Below are 11,773 nucleotides of genomic sequence, written 5' to 3' on the forward strand. Positions count from 1 at the left end.
GAAGAAGGCAGGGGCTGTGTCCTGTCCCGAGAGAGAATTACCATCATCCGAGAACTGTACATTCCGTGGAAATATCTACTAAGAACAAAGGTACAATGAAGACATTTGCGAATACAGACACTAGAAATTTCCCTATCCCTGAGGGGAATTCCAACCCAAGAACAGGGTAAGGGGGGCGCGGGGAGGGGGCAGGCGGCCGACAGAGAGGTCTGAGGTCTGATGCAATGAGGAAGAGACAATGAAAACACTGAGGGCGAAAATAGCAGAAACCGCGTTTCCCAGAGAAAAACAGACGGGAAATTAACAAGAGGCACGGTAACTGGGGCGAGCGGAGTTCAAGAGCGCTAATATCCTTACACACCCCGGAGCAAAAAAAAAAAAAAAAAAAAAAAAGCAAGAAAAATAAATCAGATAAGTTAAGAATACAAGTTGCCAAGGTTCGAGTAAACACCAAAAGAAGGCAAACTCAGAGGTCGGTGCGGTGCACCAGCGTGGAGGAAAAACACCGAGAAAAGCAACCAAGCAAGAAAAGAGAAAAATGAGCACAGACGATTTAAGTTCAAATGTCCTGTGATTCAGTAAACGTAGGGAACTAATACTAGGGCCAGTTTAAAAAAAAAAATCAGACTGCATGACATTCCCCAACGGATGCAGTTTGCAGAGATGTTTGAAAAGGAGGGACTGTAAACGCATGGAGGGCAAACAAGAGGGGAAGAAGCTAGCAGAGCTATTTAAATATGAGGGTGAAAAGCATCGCAAAGACAAAGGAAGCCCCTTCTACTAAAGGGCCCACTTTACCAGGAGAATGGTTTCTAATTGGCATGCAAAACACCACAGCTGAAGGGGTGGGGGAAAGGAAGACACCAAAAAAAAAAAAAAAAAAAAAAAAGAAAAAGAAAAAAGAAACTGGAATCCACAAATTAGAATGAGAGGTTTTCTGTCTTGTCTTTGTTTTTTTCGTGTCAGGCTTTCTCTGTGTAGCCCTGGTTGTCCTGGAACTTACTCTGTGGACCAGGCTGGTCTCAAACTTCACAGAGTCTGCCAGCCTCCGCCTCCAGAGTGCTGGGATTTTTATTTTACTTATTTAGGAAAGTCATAACAGTTTTGACAACCCTCCTGGGGAGGGAGGGAATAACCACGAAAAAAAGAGACAAGATGCAACCAGCTGACACCAGCGGTAAGAACGTGAAGAACCTGCAGAGTTGGTGGAAGTCTATACTATGTGGGGAAGCCATTTACAAAAAAGAAAAGAAAAAGAAATCACCCCAATGAGGAACAAAACTTACTGGGCCCCCATCCCTGGTGAGCTAAGTGTGGAATGTGGCGGTCACTGGTTTCCAGTCCCAGGATTACCACCAAGCCCAACTTACGTTTTTAACATCAAAGTAAATTAGGTCTACAAGGGAAGGTACTGAGGGAAAAAACTCTACCACAAATTTCCTCTTTAGTACGGAGCTTCTGGAGCCATATGCTGGAGGTGGATGGCCAGGTGAGTGCAGCCCACTTCCTCAGCACACTGAGCCAGCCAGGAAAAGCAAACACAGAAACCTCCGGCCTCACAATTCCAGTCTGGCTGGTTCAAATCCCTTTGGCTAAAGGACCACCCCTAGGAAGGCGGGCTCACTCTAGGCCAGGCTAAAAGAGACCCACCTTGGTGCAGTAGTTTCCAGACTGTTTGAAACTTTTCCTTGTATTTATGTTTTTTTAAATCTATTTATGTAAATGAGTGCTCTGTTTGCACGTGTGCCTGCAGGACAGAAGAGGGCATTGGATCCCATTACAGATGGTTGTGAGCCACCATGCGGTTGCTGGGATTTGAACTCAGAATCTCTGGAAGAGAAGTCAATGCTCTTAACCGCTGAGCTATCTCTCCAGAACCTCATTTGATACTATTCTTAAGTTTTTATTAATGAAACTAAGAACCCCAAGAAGGGACCCCACTTCCTCCTGTATCAGTATAGCCTGCGTTGGTGACCAGAAGCCACAGTGACTATGGAACACTTGAAAAGTGTGTACCCCAAGAGAGACCTAAAGAGTATCAAATACAGATTTCACAGATGGTACCAAAGCTAGCCACGTACACATCTACTTCCAGCACTGAGAAGACTGGTAGTCAGCTCTCAGGGAGTTCAGGGACAGCCTGGCATATATAGTGAGACCCTATCTCAAACAAAGAAAATCTACAACAATGAAAACCCAGCACTCCAAATCCTATGGTAATATAGTAATTTTCTAGTGGGTGTGGCGGCTCCTGCCTGTAATCTACTTGGGAGGAAGAAGCAGCAGGGTCACTGTGGGTTTGAGCCCAGCCTAGGCTACAATTCGAGACCATGTTTGAAAAAGCAAAACCAAGCCCTTGCTACTTAATTTGATGCTATTCTGGGAGGATAGTATTTTGATACATTAAGCTAAACAAAATATTAAAAAATTATTTTCACTTGTTTTAAATTTTTAAATGTAGCTATCATTAAATTTCAAATTATGGGGCTGGAGAAATGGTTTTGTGAAGTAAAAACTTAAGGGTTCTCTGAAAGTCAGTTAGATGATGTTTTGTTCGGGCAAACACATAAAAGAACATATCATTAAAGCTGACATAGATGTAGAAGGCTAAGAGAGACTCATGAAAGAATAGTTTGTTGAAGTAGACACAGAGAAAAGATGTTCTATTAAAACAAACATATAAAAGGAAACGTGATAAAAGATTTTTTTTATTAACAATGCACATGTATTGGCCCACATTACATTAAGTTGAACTATGTTTGTTAGGACTCTATGGTGGTGTGCTATAGTTTCTTGTTGTTTCTGTGGACTTGGGCTGATTGACAAAATAATGTCAACTAAGACAGATGCATGTGTTAAGACAAGACAGGGCAAGACGCATGCTAAGACAAAACAAGACATGTAGAGACAAGATGGATAGATGGGGGTGGGCACTGAGCTTGTTTATACAATGCTTGAGGGTCCCCTGTCTTTGTTGATCTTCGCTTCCCTGAGAGACACAGCCAAAAGCTTTTCCTGAAGTTCTTTCCGGCCCCGCTGACTCAAGCCCAGGCTGAGGCCTTGCTGTCTCTGCTTCGTAGTGCCACCGCTGCTGATTCCTGTTTCTCATCCCGACTATACTGAGCTGAGCTACTGATAGATCCATAAAGTGTCTGCGAGTGGATGGACCTGCTAGTGGTAACCTGTGAACTGAACTGTTGACTTTCATACAACACAGACACGAGTTGCTCCAAGGGCTGGAAAGATGGCTCAGTGGTTAAGAGCACTGACTGCTCTTCCAGAGGTCCTGAGTTCAAATCCCAGCAACCACATGATGGCTCACAACCATCTGTAATGGGATCCAATGCCCTCTTCTGGTGTGGCTGAAGACAGCAACAGTGAGCTCACATACATAACACAAATAAATCTTTTTTAAAAAGTTGCTCTAGGACAGTGTACTCACAGACATGAAATAAATAAAAATTTAAAAAAAAAAAAAAGTTGCTCCAGGGGTTGGGGATTTAGCTCAGTGGTAGAGCGCTTGCCTAGCAAGCGCAAGGCCCTGGTTTCGGTCCCCAGCTCTGAAAAATAGAAAAAAAAAGTTGCTCCAAAGAACCTTTCTAAACAGGTCGACTTCTTACCCACCTCCTATACGTTATCTTTTCTTTCCCACTACCTCTGGTGGGTGGAAGAGTGCAAGGAAATTTAAGCGTTTAAAAACCAGCTCGGCAGTCAAGAACACTGGCTGCTCTTGCAGAAGATCCAGATTCAATTCCCAGCACCCACATGGCAGCTCACGACAGTCTATAACTCTAATTCCAGGGGGTCCAACACCCTCAGACATACATGCAGGCATTACACCAATGCACGTAAAATAAAAGTAAATCTTATTTTTTTAAAAAATTTCAAAGTATGCCTGCAACTTGTATGTATGGCTTGCATTAGATTTTTTATCTGATACTGCTGTCCCAAACAGTAGGGCAACAAAAACAAGGGGGGAGGGACCTGAGAGATAGCTCAACAGGTAAAAGAGCCGCCCAGCCCAAGACCAAAAAGTCTTAGCCACAGGACTCACACAGTGAAAGGGGGGAACCAACTCTGGCCATTTGTCTTTTGACCTGCATGTTCACCACGGTGTGTGCATGCCCAACCCTCCTACAGGGTAGCAGGACATAAAGCGTTTGATTGACATGAGAAGGGACAAATGGGGTAACAGGATGGCAAGAAGAGTCTCCCTGTCCCGATATCTGCAAAGACAGAGGGAAGAAGGGGAAAGAGCTGATCGCAGGAAGTACATCTATAGATTTGTGTGGAAACAGAGAGAGAAGGGGGAAACTCATCGGTCAGTCGGTCAAAGATAATATTTCTAGCAAACGGTGCTAAAATTACTGGTTATCCTTGTGGGAATGGTTCAGTTCGACCTCCTGCTTGACACTATGGGCTCTGTGTGGCTTAAAACCTAATGTAAATGATAAACTCTGAAATTTAAGAGCTGGCTCAGTGGTTAAGAGCACTGACTGCTCTTCCAGAGGTCCTGAGTTCAAATCCCAGCAACCACATGGTGGCTCACACCCATCTGTTATGAGATCTGATGCCCTCTTCTGGTGTGTCTGAAGACAGCAACAGTGTACTCATGCGTTAAAATAAACAAACAAACCTTTAAAAGAAATATAATTATGGGAGTGGGAGAGGTAGCTCGGAAGCTAAGAGCACTTGCTGTTCCTATGAAGGAGCTCGGTTCACCCCAGCACTATGTGGTGACTCCCAGTGGTCTGTAATTACAGTTCCAGAGGAACAATCGCTGACAAATGCACTCAGCGACGGGCCACATCTAATTCCCACTGCACTGAGGGTCACTGTAAGTAAAGGCAAAGCCTAGCATTCTCTGCGCTCCTGTCTCAAACAAAGAACCCACGTTCGATTCTTTTGAAATACGAAAACGGTTCACACTACTTCAGGAAAGCTGAATTCACACATCAGCCATAAAGATGAAAATACACTGGCAGTGGTAGTGAATGCCATTAGTCCCAGCTGAGGCAAGCAGACCTCAGAGTTCAGCCAACCTAATCTATAGGAGTTCCAGGGCAACCAGGCTACATGGAGAAATTCGGTCTTGGGGAAAGAAGGTGGACGAGGGGGAGGAGGAGGAAGAGGAGGAGGAGGAGGAGGAGGAGGAGGAGGAGGAGGAGGAGGAGGAGGAGGAACAATGGGGAGAAGGGGATACTATGGTAGAGGTGAAACTAGGAAGGAAACCACCAACACGCTGTTTGCTGTCCTCTTCATAGCTCACATCATTTTGCTCTCCGTCCTTCTTCATCTACTAGTATTACCCTCTCCTGGTCTTGTCCCTAAACGTTCTACTTCACCCACACTTACAGCTGTCTACACAAACACATGTATACATCATACGCCAGGATCTGCCGCATCTGAGGGAGAACGTGCATTTTTTTTCTTTCAAAGTTTGGGTCACACTGCTTAACATTACACTTTTTGGGTCCATCCATTTTCTTTTTTCTTTTCTTTTCTTTTTTTCTCCATTTTCTTCTTCTTTCAGGTTTCATGGCTCCCTTTCCCTTTACAGCTAATCCACACGTCTCATTTTATGTACGCACCACACTGTGATCATCCACTCACCTGTTGACAGTCATCTAAGCTCCTTCAAGCTGTCTGCTTCGTGAATAGAGCAGCACTAAGTATCCATGTGCAAGTGTCACTGTCCGGACATAGAGTTCTTTGGGTATAGGCCCAGGAGTGCAATAGCTGAGAATCACCCCCCCCCCTAAGATTTATTAGTGTTCTGCCTGCACATATGCCTCCAGGCCAGAAGAGGGCGCCAGCTTTCACTACGGATGGTTGTGAGCCACCATGTGGTTGCTGGGAATGAACTAAGGACCTCGGGAAGAGCAGTCAGTGCTCTCAACCGCTGAGACATCTCTAACCCGGGGAAATCATTTAAAGAAAAACAGAGCAGCCAAATGGCGGCACATGTCTGTAATCACAGAGAATCAAAAGGTGGAGGCAGGACCAATAGGAGCTCAGAGTCATCTTCAGCCACAAAGCAAGTTTAAAGCCTGCCTGGACCATATGCAAACTCATTGAAAAAAAATACCAAGCGTGGGGCTGGAGACATGACTCTCTTGCAGAGGATCCAGGTTGTTTCCAGCGTCCATATGACTGCTAACAACCATCTGTAGCTCCCAATGTACATGTGCCTTGGCACGTGGTTGCCCACAAACATGAACACACAACACATAAAACAAATAAATGCACAATTTTAAAAGATGATTGACAGAGGAAGACACAGGGAATCGATCTCCGTCTCTGTGCATACACACGCTCACACACACACACACACACACACACACACACACACACACATGAACATGTACACATACACAACGCAAACAAGAACCCCACGACAAGCTATAACTTCACCCCTACTGACTGGCCTCTGATAGGACACTTTCTGCAAGTGCTGACGTGCACGTAGGGCAAGGCGAGCTGACACGGCTGGCTGAGGCAAAGGCGGACTGACCATAGAGCTTGGGAAATCTTGGCACGCCGGAACACACTCAAGCCCCGTTTGTCTCCAGGGACATTCCTTACAGTGACTCTTCCAAAAACACTCAACAAAGAACACATTTCAAAATAGTCATAGCAGCAGTATTTATACAACCCCCAACTGGAAACGGCCCCCAAATCCAGGAGTTCGGGCCAGTGAAGTCCAAGTTATCCACATACTGGGTCACGACGCAGACTTGAAACTGAATAAACTACAGGGTATGCAAAAAGCTAAACAAATCCATTAAAATACTGAACGGATGAAGGCACGAAGCCGCTTCACCTCCAAAACCATGCAGAGGGCTGTTCGTGAATGGTGCCCTCAGCACACACCGAGCCGTAGGTGGCTTACTAACCCTGTCCTCAGGGTAGTGGCAGGAAGATGAAACACTCAAGGCCATTCTCAACCATTTAGAGAGCTCCAGGGCAGACTAAGATTCATAAGACCTATGGCAAAACCACAAGAACCAACAAACCCCCAAACCCAGAACTAACCAGCGATGGTAAAATGAACCAGCAAGGAGAAGTCGCCAAGGTGAGACCAGTGACCTTCTCCTGGGCAGGGAGGTGAGGGCAAGGGATGTGCTGGGAGTCAAGCCCACTTATGCCCTCTGAGAAACCTAGCCTGCTATCTGTTCTTATCAATGTACCTGCAATTTACGGTTTAGGGCTATAGGGAGGGTGGCGACGATAGTGAAATTGGTCTTGGGCCCTGTTTGGTCTTCCCGATTGCTTGTCTTTATAAGCCACTGTATCAAAATAAAGTTTGAGAGCTTCATCAAACCATAGACTTGCTCTCCTCCTTCGTACCTCCTGTCCCCCATTCTTTCTCCACTCCCAGGTCTCCACTGAACCCCCGCAGGCTGGGACAGGGATGCATAGCTTACGAAGGAAGCTGATGTTACACAGTGGTAAACTGTGTGGGTGGTAGAATGACTGTGGGTGTATCATATCATAATGCAAAAATAAAATTCTAATGAAACGGTTTTAAGGGCTGGAGAGATGGCTCAGTAGTTATGAGCACTGACTGCTCTTCCACAGGTCCTGAGTTCAATTCCCAGCAACCACATGGTGGCTCACAACCATCTTAATAGGATCTGACACCCTCTTCTGGTGTGTCTGAAGACAATGACAGTTTACTCGTATAATTAAATAAATCTTTTTAAAAAATGGTTTTAAAACTTGGGGCTAGGCTGGGACAAGATTTGAGTGGAGGCCAAGATCTTAAGGAAAAGGTTGACAGAAAACCAAAGTTAGGCTCTAGAACGTTCTAAAGCCCGATCAACCGTTCAGTGAAGGTATAAATGATTGGACAGAGAGATGGAGAAAATTAACCTTCGCCAGGGGTGGGTAGTCACCCCTAGAGTAAGCCAAGCACACTCCTCTCCTACAAGAAAATACACTGGAAGTGACTGCTGCTCACCTGTCTCCCAGCCCTCCCAGTAGCCAGGGATGGCTGAGGACGAAGAGACAATTCAGGCACAGCACCAACCCAGATCCCACCAGACAGACTCAGGGAGCCAGCTGGGAAGGCAAGCAGGGCTCCTTGTCAGCCCTGGGTTGGGCTGAACAACATGAGGCAGCCTCGATTAGCCTGCTGGGAGAAGGAAGATGCAGCTCTCTGGGTAGCACTCCAGGATGAAGATGGACTGCTCGTGGGGAATGGCTGTTAATTGTGGGAAGCTGAGTAAGGTGCTTTCTATCTACAACACTAACCCAACATTTATCTTTTGAGGAAATAACTGTACAAGCAAAGAGCCCCTTTATGCTTGGCTCTTGCTAACTTCTCAGTATCTCCTTAGCTGCTGAGACCTGAGAATAACTGGCACTGTCTTGGAATGAGGCGCAGCGGGACTCCAGAAGGCTGATGACCCTTTGCAAAAAGGCTTCATTGCGTAGACCGTGTAATGTTAATCTCTGAGCATTTTACAGATTAAAAAAAAAATCTAAAAGGTGTGTGCACATGGGGTGTGTGTGCATGCGTTTGCATGCGTGCATTTGCACGCACACTTGCATGTATGTGTGTATATTGTTTATATTTGTGTGCATGTGTGTGTATATTGTTTATATTTGTGTGTGCATGTGTGTGCATGTGTGTCTGTGTCTGTCTGTCTCTGTGTGTGTCTGTCTGTGTGTGTATGTGTGTGGTGTGTCTGTGTGTGTGTGTGTCTGTGTGTGTGTGTCTGTGTGTCTGTGCGTGGTGTGTATGTGTGTCTTTGTGTGTGTGTCTGTCTGTGTGTATATGTGTGTCTGTGTCTGTGTGTGTGTCTGCGTGTATGTATGTGTGTGTGTCTGTGTGTCTGTCTCTGTGTGTGTGTACATGTGTGGTGTGTATGTGTGTCTCTGTATGTGTATGTGTGTGTCTATGTGTGTGTGTATGTGTGTTGTTTATTCCAGCAGGCATGCATATATGTATGTGAAGTACAACTCCATTGCTGTTTTTCAGGTGTCGAATTTTTGTTGTCACAGGGTCTCTCACTGGCCCGGAACTCACCAAGTAGGCTAGGCTGTGCTAGCCAGTGAACTACAGACAGTAGCCAGTGCCCATCTCCCCATGCTGGCATTGCAGCCTATACCACCATGCCCAGCTTTCTCATGTTGAGTGAGTCCTAGGAACTAAACAAGGTGCTGAGTCCTTGAGTGGCCTCAGGGACTTGACCTAGCTGGAAAATTACTTTCCCATTGCTGTGGTATGACACCATGACCAAGGCAACTCATAAAAGAAGTATGTGATTAGGCTTAAGGTCCCAGAGTGTTAAATTCTATGGTGGCAAAGCATGGCATGGGTTGCAGGAAGAGCAGCTGAGAGCCTATGTCTTAATCCAAAAGTAGGAGGCAGAGAGCACACTGGGAACAGCATGAGTCTTTTGAATCCTCAAAGCCCACCCCAGTGACACACCTCCTCTAACAAGGCCACACCCCCTAATCCCTCTTAAATAGTTCCACCAACTGGGACCCAAGTATTCAAATGTATGAGCATGGGGTTAGGGGGAGGATTCAAACTACCACACTAACAGACAAAAACCCCTCCAAGAAAAATAAAGATAACTTCAAGAAGCTGAGCCCTCTTCAGTATATCAGCACATCCTAGCCCACAGCTGCACGAAACATTCAGTGATCTCATTGCCAGAAGACTGAATATTGTTCTGAGCACAGGTATATCATTGTCCTGGGGGGTGGGGGTGGGGTTCAGGGTGAAAGAGACCCATGCCCTCCCTTTCTATCTGCCGTGAACCATCAGGAAGGTGTCCATGTGTTAGCATTGTCTAAACTCTACCCCCAGTTACCTGGCAACAGCCATGTATGCCTGACACTCACTATAAAAGGCTCTGCTTGCCCCCTACCTCTCTCTCTTGCTCTTACCCTCTTCTCCTTGTCCCTTCTCTCCTCATTCCCCTCCGCCTCCCCATGTCCTGAATAAACTCTATTTTAATACTATACCATAGTGTTGCTGGTCCCTCAGGAAAGGATGTCTCAGCGTGGCCCCGCAGAGACACCCCCTTCCCCATAGCGCACCACACCTCCATAGAACATACCCCCCACCTTTATCTTTTTATAAACACATCCCATGGGCATGTATTTTTCACTTAGAGATTCGCAGAGTGGAAGCCAGAGGATTGACATGGTGGCCCTGGCAAAGAATAGGGAGACGGTGGGGGATTCAGAAGGGAAGAAAGGGTTAGCTTAGGGTTTTCCTCAAAGAGACTTGCCGAGCTGTATTACACCCGTGTGTTTAGGAACTGTATATCTACGGTAAAAATGTAAAAGTACAGACCCCGAAAAGGATATAATCTATAATCGAAGGCAGCGGGGGTTGGGGAGGACCCTGGTAGCTGACTGCCTTTGGGCAGTTGTGTGGAGACACCTCTCTGGACAGATAGCTTAGGAGTCTCCTAGGATCACTGTGGGCGGAGGAGAGCTGGGTGCACCGCAGAAGCGCAGCGGAATGAGGGAGGTGACCAGGTGGAAGGAGGGTAGGAGGTGGAGTTGGATGCTGGGTCTGAGGGTACCGGAGAGGGTTCCCCTGCCTCCCTGTCCAGCCCCCAGGGCCAGCTTCCTGGTGTGTGGTGCCATTGTGCAGGCTGCACCTACACAGGTCTGGCAGCTGATTCCCTGCTCTGATGCCGGAGCACTTACACCAGCTGTGTTTTCATCTTCTGCTGGACCCCATCCTGCATCCCCCGTGTCACAGCCAGGTCCCCTTCTCTTCTGCCTGGACCGTCACAAACTCAGCTTCCTGGGCTGCTCCTTCTGCAACTAGTATCATCACCCTGTAAGTGTCGGGCCCCTCCCTTTTCTGTGGTGGAGCTCACAGTTGGATCCCGGCAGCCCTGTGTAGATCTGTTGGTGAGCGGCACCTGTCTACACGCTAACAGAACAGACCACCAGGAGCAGTGACCTCTACCCCAAAACCTTTTACATCACTGGTCCCTGGTAGATCCACCTGGAATCCCCAACCTCAAGGGGGCACCCTCCTTTTCCCAGGCCGCAGCCCCTCCCCTCCTGCCCTTCCTGACCTCTTCCTCTCTCTAACCTTTCTCAGGTATCTGGTCCGGGCAACTGAACCAGACAAGCCTGATGCTCAAGAGGTGTCCCTGCCCCGTCTGGCATTTCCTTCTCCTTGACTCTGTAGCTACTGCCACCATCCTCTCCACTCATAATCCCCAGCACGTTTCCCTCCATGAGGTCCCAAAGGCTAGGGTGGTTTCATCATATCCCGATGACAGTCCTCCAGTCCTATGGGGCCCCTCCCACCCAGTCCTTGGCTCACTGAGGGCTGTGGATGATGCGAAACCTCCAGCATCCCTCCATCACGCCTTTGACTTGCTGTCATCTGTGAGCTTCTTTGCTCGACAGTCTGGGGCTTCTCCTGAGAGAGAGCCGGTCTGGTTGATAACCTCCACGCTGGTGTTCAGCCTGAGACTGGTCCTCAAAAGGCGTATGGGGAAGCTGCATTGCTGCCAGAAGCGAGGGCCAGACTCCCTACCCCCACTATCGGTTGGAAAACTAAAGTAAATATCTTCAGTAAAAACAAAGGTCTCTGGAACAAGGCAGACGCCCACAGTGTATCCCAGGAGTCTTCCAGGATAGCAGAACTCATACTGACCACAAGGTGGCGTTAAGATCCCAGGTATCCACGCTCCTCCATTCTCTGAGCTTCACTCACTACTGGATAAAGCTGGAGCTCGCAACTACCAGAACTTGTCAGAATGTAGAGGTAACACAAAAGGCG

The sequence above is a fragment of the Rattus norvegicus genome, chromosome 7 (genome assembly GCF_021556685.1).
Source record: "Rattus norvegicus strain SHRSP/BbbUtx chromosome 7, alternate assembly SHRSP_T2T, whole genome shotgun sequence".
Taxonomy (NCBI): Eukaryota; Metazoa; Chordata; class Mammalia; order Rodentia; family Muridae; genus Rattus; species Rattus norvegicus.